Source organism: Dermochelys coriacea, chromosome 7, assembly GCF_009764565.3.
Source record: "Dermochelys coriacea isolate rDerCor1 chromosome 7, rDerCor1.pri.v4, whole genome shotgun sequence".
Lineage (NCBI taxonomy): Eukaryota > Metazoa > Chordata > Testudines > Dermochelyidae > Dermochelys > Dermochelys coriacea.
The window spans coordinates 115,447,126-115,459,138 of record NC_050074.1 but is presented as its reverse complement, the minus strand read 5'-3'; positions in this window follow the sequence as shown (position 1 = coordinate 115,459,138).

Here is a 12,013-nt window from a genome sequence, read left to right as displayed (position 1 = left end):
GTTAAATTTACGAAGTGCTTTGAGATCCTTGGATAAAAGGTACTATAGAAGGGCAAGCATTCACTGAGGAGCAATTGACAATTTATTCCCTATCTCACTGTGCATTAAATGAGGAAGTAACTAGAGTTTTGCCACAAGTTATTGGGCTCCATTGTTTTCACTTGCATGGTAAAGAAGAATAATTCTTCCCACTGTAGGAATCCCAGGGAGATCAGACTACATGATCACACTGGTCCCTTCTGACCATACTCTCTGTGAATCTATGGTCATGGCGTATGTACCACTGACCTTAAGCATGCTAGGATTTTTGGGCATCACTCAGCTCCACTAAAAGGGCAAAGTTGTAACAGCCTCGGGGCGTGACAAATCTTGCCGTCTGGGTGTGGTGTTCTGTGCCATCTAGTGGCACTGAGACCACTTAGAGAGAGATTAATGAGTCTGCTCTACCCCCTTAGCTAAGAGCCATATGGCTTTTAGCTCATGCAGTAGAGGCTCATGCACTAAGTTCCAAAGGTCCCAGGCTTGATCACGCCTGCTGACGACCGGAGTCTGTCGGTGTTACACCATGTCACAGAAAACAATTAAATTTCCCAGGTGTGGAATTCACTCCCTACCTGTGATCAAATTCAGCTTAAAAATTGACATGTTTTATTTAGAACTAGTCCTACGTAGCCCCAGCCCAGTCAGAGCAGGGCTAGCAGTGTGGAGATGGGGAGCAACCATCCTGGGTTATTTCAAATTGGACAAGGAGGCTGGAGTAATACTGTGCAGGGCGAGGATCCCCAACACCTTTGCTGGTTGCAGATAAATATGACATGGGAAGGAGCCACAGGAGCTGGAAGCATGAGACAGATAATGTAGCTGAGTTGGTTCCCCGGCCTCCAGCTCTGTTAATTGAATCCTGTTCTTATTTCAGAAAAGCAACAGATTTTTGTTTCTCCCTGGAATGGTCATCTGAGGCAAGTTTCACAGTAATTGAAATAATACATGTAAAAGTCACCTTGCAACATCTTTTTGAGGGTTGTGTTTCACCTGACACTATAGACAGATAGTGGCCCCACACGTCTCAGATACACGTCTTGCCAGCTACAGGCAAATGGACATATCCCACAGGGTGCTGAGGTCACCTCAACAAAGGAAGTCACTGGTAAGGCTAAAGGGAATTTTTTTTACCAGGGTTAAGTGCTTACAAGGGTTGTGGGAGTAAAAATTTACCCGCAATGACTTCTGGAGATGAGTCAGATGGGAAAGTCACATATTTTTCTTGTTTCTCTGCTCGGCTGTGCCTATCTCATATGATCAGAAGGAAGGGCCAGTACAGCTCATTAGAAGCTGCTTCTGTGTAGTTTCCTAGAGACTGAGGTAGCATTTTGAATTATCTCTAGGAGTGACACTGAAAAATCTGGAAAGGGGGGAAAATGTCTCCTCATCCTAGTTCCAATCTGCACCTCTGATTCTGGTTTGCAGAGGCCTTATACATTTAGTACCTTCTCTACTTCCTTTGGGAAGGGTCTTTTATTTTAGCCTGACATAAATATCTCCTAATTATACACAGGAAAATGTATTTGTTTCAGTGCTGGCTAAATTCTCTTGTGCCAATGGCACTTATAGGACCATATCCTCCGGTAGCATAAGGTGGAAAAGCTCCATGGACTTCAGTTCAGTTGTGCTGATTTACTCCAGCAAGGGTCCAGTCATAGTGTTTTGCTTCTGGGTAGAGGCCTGTATAGCATGCTGACATTCTGCAGTCCCCTAGATGAAGGGAAAAGTATTTTAGGATTATCATTAGAGATGGAAATGGCCCTATCACAGAGCTGGTCACAAATGATAAGAAATTCTTGTGGAAAGAGTCAAACATTTTTTAATCATTCTCATTGCATAGGTCATTGCTAAGCCAAACTATACATGTTTAAATCTTTCAGTCTTTCCTTATGAATCAATTATCCAAGACTGCAAATATTTTTGTTGCTCTTTCCTGAATTCACTCCAATTTGTTAATATCTCCCTAGTAATGAAATGCCCTGAACTGAATGTAATATCTTAGCTACAGTCCAACTAGTCATGTTTAGGACCTCCCTGTTTTGTAATAGGATGTCTGCATTAGCAAAGTCTACTTGCTTCTTTTTTTTCCACTGCCATATCCCATTTCAGTTATGTCTAGTTTGCTGTCTGCTATCACACCTAAATTTCTTTTATCTTTCTTGGCTTTTTCCTCCCATTAAATATATGTGGTTTTGGAATATCTTCTTCAGATCTTGCTCCTTTCCCAGCTGAATTTCATTCCGAGTTTCATTCTGGCCTGACATTAAGTACAGAATCTCATGAATGTACAGAAGGAAACTGTTTTTGTTTTACTGATTTACCACCAGATAACTTTCATGGTTCTGATTTGATAGCAGTTTTCACTTGCTTTGAATTGGTACACATTACTACATAAGGTACAAGCCAATGGTGAATAGAGCTGGTTGAAAAATGTTTCTCTTTAACCCACAGAAAAACTTACGAAACCAGAAAAAATATCAGGATCTTTTTAAAGTGGAAATTCAAATATCAAAGATTTTTAGCTGAAAACTGAAATATTTTGGATTGTGGCCTTTTTTTTGGCCAAAAAAATTACATTTTCTGAGGAAAGAAGACACTTTTCATGAAAAATTTCAGTTAGTCAAAATCTCAATCTTTGACCAAAACTTTTGATGAATTCTAATGGTGAATCAGCCCTAACTTTGCATTAGTCCTGGACAGGGAAAGAGAAAGAAAGAGAGAGATTACAATACACAGTATGTTGTAACAGCTACAGTGTCAGTTACCGTATAATGTCTGTCTGACACTCTCCTATTTCTGCTTGTTTTTATGAAGCTGAACAATAATTGTATTCAGCTGCTGTTTTGCATGTACAAAATAATCTTTGCATGGGTGAGTGAGTGGGGCTCAGTTATTTTCCTTTTGCCTCCTGTTATTTTAATGTTACATATTAAATATTATGTTCCGTTGCTGAAGCACTCTTTGTGTTCTGAAACGTCTGCCTTCCCCTGCTGTGGAGAAGACCAGCTGTCCTGCTTTTACCTGAATTTAGAATATTTTATCTTTTTGGCTCTTCTTCAGCCCTGTGATTTCACACAGTGCAGAGCTCAGATTCAGGAATGCTTTAGCTATATTTTTGAACACACCAGTATCCCGCAAGGGTAACCCACTCATTGAGGCACTCTAGCCCTGTCTAGGGGCAGCTGGGCCATACATAGAGGCTCAAATAAATTTGTTAGTCTCTAAGGCGCCATAAGTACTGCTTTTCTTTTTACATAGAGGTTGGTGAACCAGCTATACCTCCACTAATAGAAAAGAGTCTTTTAGCTCAGGTAGTAGAGGCTTATGCTTTTAAATTCAGAGGTCCCAGGTTCAATCCTTGCTGCTGACAACCCACCCAGGGGCATGGCATTACACAAGCTCACAGTCACCTAGGCATTCACAATGACCCCCTGATCCCAGGAGCTCATATGCATGGCAGTGCAAGGATTTGTGTGTAAACCTATGTGGATTTTATGAATTCATGTGCAAATAGGGCCAAAGGTAAAGCACATGAGCTAGTCTGGCGGTAGACCACACAGCTCTAAGTTGAGTTAATGTCCTGCTTGGAGTTACATGAAATATTCTGAAATGGCTCCTCTGTTGTTGCCATTATATCCTACGAAGACCACAGTGCTGAACAGTCTAACTTTGCTATCTCACTATGCAAATCTTTATGCATCCGAGTAACCTTGTTTGTGTGATTGGCACCATTGAATTCAATAATGGATTGTGTTCTCTCCAGCTCATTGATCTCAATGGGTCGTTCATGAATGAACTTACTCATTTGCCTAAGTATTGGGAGATCACACTGTTATGTTCTCCTCCATTATTTTCCCCATTTGCCTGTTTCATTCACCTGTTGTGTCTGGTCATAGATTGTGAGCAGTGTTTTAGTTAGTAGAGTGTCTCGTGCAGTAGGGATCCTTGATGGGGATGTCTAGACACTACTGTAAAAGAAATAATAATAACTCTTGTGGGTTTTATGTCATTTGAACATTGTGCTATGCACTTAAAGACAAGAGAACAAAGATGTAAGGCCTGATTCTCCATTGCTTTGCAGCTTCTGCCATCATTCACATGTGTGCAAGGTGGGCGTAAAAAGCTACCATATCCAAATTATGGCATTTTACATAGAGCTGGTCAAAAAGGCACACATTTAGCAAAAAAACAAAACAAAACCAAAAATGCAATAATAACCAGAACCTCCAACTCCTCCAAAAAAGACCACACTTCCTCAAAAATCACTTTTTTTTCAATGAAAAGTTTCAAAGCTTTTTGGTAAGTTCTAGTTTTACATCCATTTTACACTGGTGTAAAGGATGTCCCAGTGTGCACGGTGGTGGCCTAGGTTCCCAGTTCTAAAGAACTTCTGTTGTCAGCAGACAATGTACAAACAAAAGATGGGGAATAGGATATAATGAAAAGCAGCATGACTGAGCTGTGAAGATCTGGATGTGTCTTGCTAGTTACATGGTTTTGTGTGTGTGTATAGATCTACGTCTATTGTTTTCAGTTGTTTCATTTGCTAACACTCATTTGCCAAGAAACCCAGGGATCTAGACTCTTGGTTGTTGGTGGTGGGGAAATACATTTTAAAGAGGAACTTGGAGAAGGAGTGATTTGAGGCATGCTGTACAAAATCAAATAAAAAATCAAAGACTTAGAGGCTGCATAAATGATATACAATGTTACAATACAATGCATTGACCTCTTCAGTTTAAGAAGACCATACCAAATGGAGCAGCAAATCATGAGTGGAGGGAGAGTAACAAAGTTTTATACTTTTTTTCTAGACAATGGAAATGTTTAATTCCTTTCTCTTGAATTACTAATCACCAGTACTCCTAGAAAGCTAAGCCTATAGCCTTTGTTTTGTATATAGCTGCATTTGAATTAAAATTGGATTTTTTTGTGTTCTTTCATTTCTTCAGCGTATTTATAAAAAGGCGCAGAACAGAACATGTGGCATCAGAGGAACACCTGGCAATCAAAGGATGCAGAGCCAGCTGTTGCCTCTGCTATCGGAATTGAAAATCCATGATCCCGATCCTTTATGGCAACATTTGTGTAGTTCATGAAAGCAGGGGAGGTAAGGCTGCATGCACACGTTTGAGGAGTCTCAGCCAGGAATGGTGCTCATTTTATATGCTAAAAAAAGAAAATCTTCTAATCTTTAAGAAGTGAAGGTTTTGAAGCCAGCTGTGTTTTGCGGCTCAGGGCTATTCCAGAATCCTCTCTGTGCTGGGACACACATTTCTGGAGGACTCACTAGTTTTAACAATGTTGCTGGTAAAGCATCTAAGTTAAACCCACTCCATTCCTGACCTCCCTGCCGCTCATCCGTGCAATATCCTTCTTGCTTGGGTTCATAGGTCTCTCTTCTTCTCCTCCAGCTGATTTAGCTGCTGAGATATTGAAGACCATGGGTAATAAAAGATACCTCTGTTACTCTCTCTTCCACACTGGGTACTGAAGGCATCGGTCAGGAATGCTGTTCATAAAAAACCAAATCAGCAGTTGAAATGCAGCTTCATTGTATGTGTCGTGCCTAAGTAAAAAAAAAAAAAAAAAAGGAGTCAGAACCACCATTTGAGAATGTGCGAGTCAATAAAGTTTTATAAAGAGAGCCAATAAACCTGCCATGGAAGTTTAACCATTGCATCTAGCAAAGGTGAAGGCAATTCATTTGTGCTGGATGAGGCTATTTATCCATGCTCCTTTTATCTCTCATGCTGGGATCTTTTTTATTTAAAACATATGGGAAACGCTAGAGTTTGGCATGAATGTCTGTGGTGGGGAAAAAAATCGCAACTGCTCAAACACACACACACACACACACCAGATGTGAAGAAATTAAGACTGAATGACAGATGGGGCCTCACTTCCAGTAAAACGTTTCAAATGATGGCAGAAGGAAAGACCTCGCTTTCCCCATGGCAGCTGATAGACACATGCACTTGAGCAGTTCATACTCTCTCTGTTGTCCCTGTCATAAGATTTGTAGGTCGCTCTCAGCCAGCCACTGGGGTTAAAGGTCACAGGTCACGATCTGTTGATTTACCAAAGTATGATCAACTCGCACAAATTACAGGCGTAAGAGAGTCCTGACAACTTCAATATGATGAGCAATGAGAGCAATTATTTGTGACATGTGAAACCAGTGTGAGAGCATAATTCTGTCACTGCGTGACAAGGCATTATTAGCAAGGGCATGCAGCAGCTTGAACCGGGAGCAGCTGTAAAAGAGGCAGTGAAGAGAGAGGGGCTTTACATGAGATAGCATGACTGAATTTCTCTAGCAAAGTCGCAAATATCAACTTCATCTCCTTGTGGTTAGGCACAAATAAAGCCATTCTACCTCAGTGGTTCTGAAAGCTATAACTTTTTTTTTTTTGGGTAGGGGGGAGGTGGAAAAAAGAAAACAATAGGAAGGGATCTGGCAAATGCCTACAGGACATTTTATATTTCAGTACTTGCGTGGAGAGGTGCGAAATGTGGGGGCTTTAATTCTGATGGGAGGAACTAAGGAATTAAGACCTAGGAAAACACTGCATCTGGTGGTGTTGGTGTGGTTTAATAAAATGGATGTATCATCTTCTTGAAGTTATCTTTGTGGGCCTTTGTCAGAATCTTTTTTCAACTGTGTTCATGTGGGAAAAAATTTGCCTGGGGTGGGATGGGAAAAATTGTAGCTTCTGGGCATTGATCCATCAATTCTCCCTAATGTGCCATGCTATTCAGATGGGGGCACATACTGGCAGAGGGAGTCAAAAAGATGTTCCCCCTCCTGTGGGATTGACTGAGAGGTTATGGCATGGATGTCAAGTGAGTGGGGAAAGGTTAGTATCTCCGCAGCACCTAATGCTGGGTGACATAGTGTTTCTGCATCGGTAAACGTGGCAGTTACTGGAGGATGATGCAACGTCATATGAGTCTCTGCACAATTAACTTACAAATGGAGCTGAAAACTGCTTCTTCTCTGATACAAATCTGGCAGTCCTCACACAGACAGCATACCCATTGACTGTAAGGGCAGTACAGACATCAGCTAATGCTCAGCTTCCTCTCTAAGGTGGCATTCTCTCTCTCTCTCTCTTTAACTTACTGTCCCTGGGTCTCAGATGGCATCAATAACAGCATGCAGGGGCTTTCTTATCTCCCAGTCTTATCCTCCTCCCATAGACTATGCTACTGCTCCAATGGGATGCCTGGATAACGTTAACCTGCTGTTGGAAGAAATCACGTAGTGGGTAACACAAAGTAGTACATCCATAGGAGAGATGGGCATCCCTGTGACACTTGTCCTTATCATCCATCCCCCATATGAACAAATACATGGTGGCCTATCTTTCTCAACTGTGGATTATTCTGGGATCTGGACTATTCCAGGATTACCCTGTACAGCTCATATTAAGTAATGTGCTCTGATCCATGCAGCATTTGATTGGAACAAATCCTAGAGACCTTCCACTGGCAAGAATCCCATTGACTCCAGTGAAATTTAGCCAGAGTGAGGACTGTAAGAACAGACCTGGTATCAGCAATAAATAACAAATTTACTTAAAGAAAAGTGCTATCCTGTCCACACAATTCCATGGAACTGCTGCATGGCTCAGATGTGATGGGTTGGACCCCTTCAGATGCCACCTGACATGCTGAGATACCACTGAGCCCGCCTGTTATGTCAGTTTAGGCACCCTTTTTACCAGGGTTGCTGAGTCAGTCTATTAAGCCTGCTCCAACACACACGCAGGCAGGGCCACACCCAACTGCAGAATGAAACAGACACTGAGATCAGTTCTGGGAAAGCTCAGCTTAAGGGGCTTGCCCGAGCACTCAGATGTCCACTTCCCTTGGGGTGCAGACCCAAGAATATATTATAAAATCTGCTTCCTCCCTCAATGTGGAGGAAGGTATGCACAACTTCTTGCCCCTCCCCACCCCACCTCCAGTTAGAAATTATAGAAACTGGGTTTAATAATAAACAATACAAATGTTATTAATTATAAAAGGCAGATTTTAAGTGGTAAAAGGGGTAACAAACAGAACAAATGAGATTACTGACCAAATGAAATCAAAAACGCAAACTAAGCCAGTTTCACTAAAGAAATTGGTTACAAATAGTATTTCTCACCCTAGATATTGCTGCAGGCAGGTTGCAAAGTTTCTGTGGTTTGGAGTTCCAGTTATATTCCTTTTCAGACAGGACCTGTCTCAGTCTGGACTCTCCCCTTGCCTTCCCTTCAGGTGGCTCTTGCGGTCTTTCTTCTTGGGCAGACTGCCATGGAGAGAAGGAGTCCTGTTTGCCTTGCACCCCACCCTGAAATAAGATTTACATAAAACGGGAATCCTTTGTTTTCCAAACTTGACCGCCCCCTTCCCTTCTGGTGGAAAGTTACAAGAAGTCCCAGGTAATGTTTTAGAATCAGGTGACAAGACCACCTGATCCTGTAGTATCACAGTGTCCATGAGTCAGTGGCAGTATGGAGTATCCGCAGGAAGGCCAAGCTTTTCACAGTCCATTGTCCTCGCTGATGGGCCATCGGCCCTGTCTGGTTTTTCCATTGTTGTACCTGAAGTGTTAGTGGTGGGCATCACCCAAAGTAGCATAGCTGAAATACAGATACATAGTCAATATTCCTAATTTCAGATACAGAAATGATACAGGCATACAAATTGGATAATCACATTCAGTAAATCATAACGTTTCCAGTGATATCTCACATGAGCCATCTTGCTTAAAGTATATCTCAGTTACGTCATATTCATACCATACACATATTTTCATAAAGAATATGGAACCTCACATCACATCAGGTTTTAATGGAAAGCATACAAGATTACATCAACTTCCCAGTATGTTATCTTCACAGTGAATGTATTGTACCCAGCCCAATGCTGAGTTTATTTGTATCCATTTGATTTCCATTTGGGGAAGAAAATGCTCAAAATAAGTATAGTGATCCACTAAAGTAACATACCAAAAAAACTTAAAAACATTTATTTTATAACCACCAAACTGGCCAAAGCATCTGAGGTATTAAAGATTAAAAACCAGGATATTTCTTCATCTATTTGTATCATAATGCCTTTTTTAAAAAAATAAAAAGGAGAGTGCTTTAAATATATCTATGTAGCTAACCTTGGGTTTAAACCAAACATAATAATATTTAAAGAAACATTAAATAAATTATTTATTAGCTTGGCCAATGGTTGCAGAAATACAGTTTATATAAACACATTACAATTCCAGCCATTCTAATTGCTGGGTTTTAAAAAAAAACACCCAAAAACCTTAATGCAATTTTAATAAACCTTACAAGAAACCAAATTCTTGTTTTCAAGCTAAGCGGTTTGCTGTTGCTGAATAATAATAATTCAAGACCTAAATCTAACCGAAAGAGTTCAGTGTGCAGACGAAAAATACTTGCTGGGAAACTGTTAACAAACACACATTTGATTCAGGAGCTCAGTCAGTAAAACTAGATGCAGGAGTCTAGTGAGAATGGTTCTAAATAATATAAAAAGAAAGCAACCAACCTGGAAAGCAGAGATGCAATTGTTTTAAGAATTCATTAATGAACTAATAGCTCTGTGCACAGGTGGAGTACACATTAGTCAATTATAGATCATTATTCTCTTAAAATAAACAGGATTATCAAATGCTTCTGAAAAGAGGCAGATTTATCTGTGTTTTATTGAAGCATATGTGCCATGAATTGTATGGGAGAGTACATTTTTATCAGGGGTCCAGATTGTGACAATCTTACTGATACTGAGTAATACCTCACTCCACATATAATCCCACTGTTTTTAGTGGGACTACTTGTAGTTTATGATAGGGTGACTAATATGGTGCGTGTGTGTGACAGATTCAAATACAATATTAATAGAACCAGCTGAGTGTTGAACAGCAGAGAGGCTAATAGAGGGAGTTTGCCTGGCATCTGTCTGAGAGGAGGTACGTTAAGGGCTGTATTAGGGAGGCTGTGTTGGTGAGTATCTGAGTGTCTGTTTTGGGGACAGTTTGACTGTGTGCTTGATTGGTTGTTTGTTTGAAAAGTGTGAATTGGGAGTGCTTTGTTCCAGATGAGCCTGACTGTTATAAAAAGCCAGTGAGTGGCGAACAGCAGAGAGGCTAACAGAGGGAGTTTGCCTGGGAGTTCACCCTGGGAGAGCCCACTGAGGCTTACATCTTGCCGGCTTCTCTGAGTAGTTACTACAACTCCTGAGGAAGCTCGTAGAAGGAAGGTATGGGGAGCGTTCAGCTGTTGTGACCTGCACTGGATGTGCCATGTTTGTCTTTCTTCCACAGGACAGAAGTGACTTTGTCTGTACAAAGTGCAAGCTGGTCTCCATATTGGAAGAGAAGGTTCAAGTTCTGGAGAAACAAGTATTGACCCTGCATTGCATAAGAGAAACTGAAGATTTCCTAGACAGATGTCAGGATATGCTTCTACAGGCACAATGTTCTGAAGATTCAGAGCAGGCTGCGCAGCGGGGACAGGAGGACGGTGAAGAAATTTGGCAACATGTGACCTCCAGAAGAAGAAAGGAAAGCATCCATGTACCAGCAGCGCAGATACAGGTAAGCAACCGTTTTCATGTTCTCTCCACAGATATTAATGCGGAGAGTGGACTAGATGATAAATCTGAGGGAAGGGAACAGAAGGAGACTCCACCGATTGGAAGGCATGAGATGCATTGTCCTAGGGATGGGGGTTCCACGACCACCGCTCCGAAGAGGAGGAGGCGAGTGGTGGTGGTCGGGGACTCTCTTCTCATGGGGACTGAGTCATCGATCTGCCGCCCCGACTGGGAAAACCGAGAAATCTGCTGCTTGCCAGGAGCTAGGATTCACGATGTGACGGAGAGACTGCTGAGACTCATCAAGCCCTCGGATCACTACCCCTTCCTGCTTCTCTAATTGGGCACCAATGATACTGCCAAGAATGACCCTGAGTGGATCACTGCAGACTATGTGATTCTGGGAAGAAGGAAAAAGGAGTTTGAGGTGCAAGTGGTTTTCATCCATCCTCCCTGTGGTAGGAAAAGGCCCAGGTAGAGACCGTCAAATCATGGAAGTCAATGAATGGCTATGCAGGTGGTGTCAGAGAGAAGGCTTTGGATTCTTTGACCATGGGATGGTGTTCCAAGAAGGAGGAGTGCTAGGCAGAGACAGGCTCCCTCCCTAACGAAGAGTGGGAAGAGCATCTTCGGAGGCAGGCTGGCTAACCTAGTGAGGAGGGCTTTAAACTAGGTTCACCGGGGGGAAGGAGACCAAAGCCCTGAGGTAAGTGGGGACATGGGATGCCAGGAGGAAGCACGAGCAGGAGAACGTGAAAGGAGAGGGCTCCTGCCTCATACTAAGAAAGCAGGATAAACAGCAAGTTATCTCAAGTGCCTATACACAAATGCAAGAAGCCTGGGAAACAAGCAGGGAGAACTGGAAGTCCTGGCACAGTCAAGGAATTATGATGTGATTGGAATAACAGAGACTTGGTGGGATAACTCACATGACTGGAATACTGTCATGGATGGATATAAACTGTTCAGGAAGGACAGGTAGGGCAGAAAAGGTGGGGGAGTTGCCTTGTATGTAAGAGAGCAGTATAACTGCTCAGAGCTCCGGTATGAAACTACAGAAAAACCTGAGTGTCTCTGCATTAAGTTTAGAAGCATGAGCAGCAAGGGTGATGTCGTGGTGGAGTCTGCTATAAACCACCGGATCAGGGGGATGAGGTGGACGAGGCTTTCTTCCGGCAACTAACGGAAGTTACTAGATCGCAGGCTCTGGTTCTCATGGGAGACTTCAATCACCCTGATATCTGCTGGGAGAGCAATACAGCAGTGCACAGACAATCCAGGAAGTTTTTGGAAAGTGTAGGGGACAATTTCCTGGTGCAAGTGCTGGAGGAACCAACTAGGGGCAGAGCTCTTCTTGACCTGC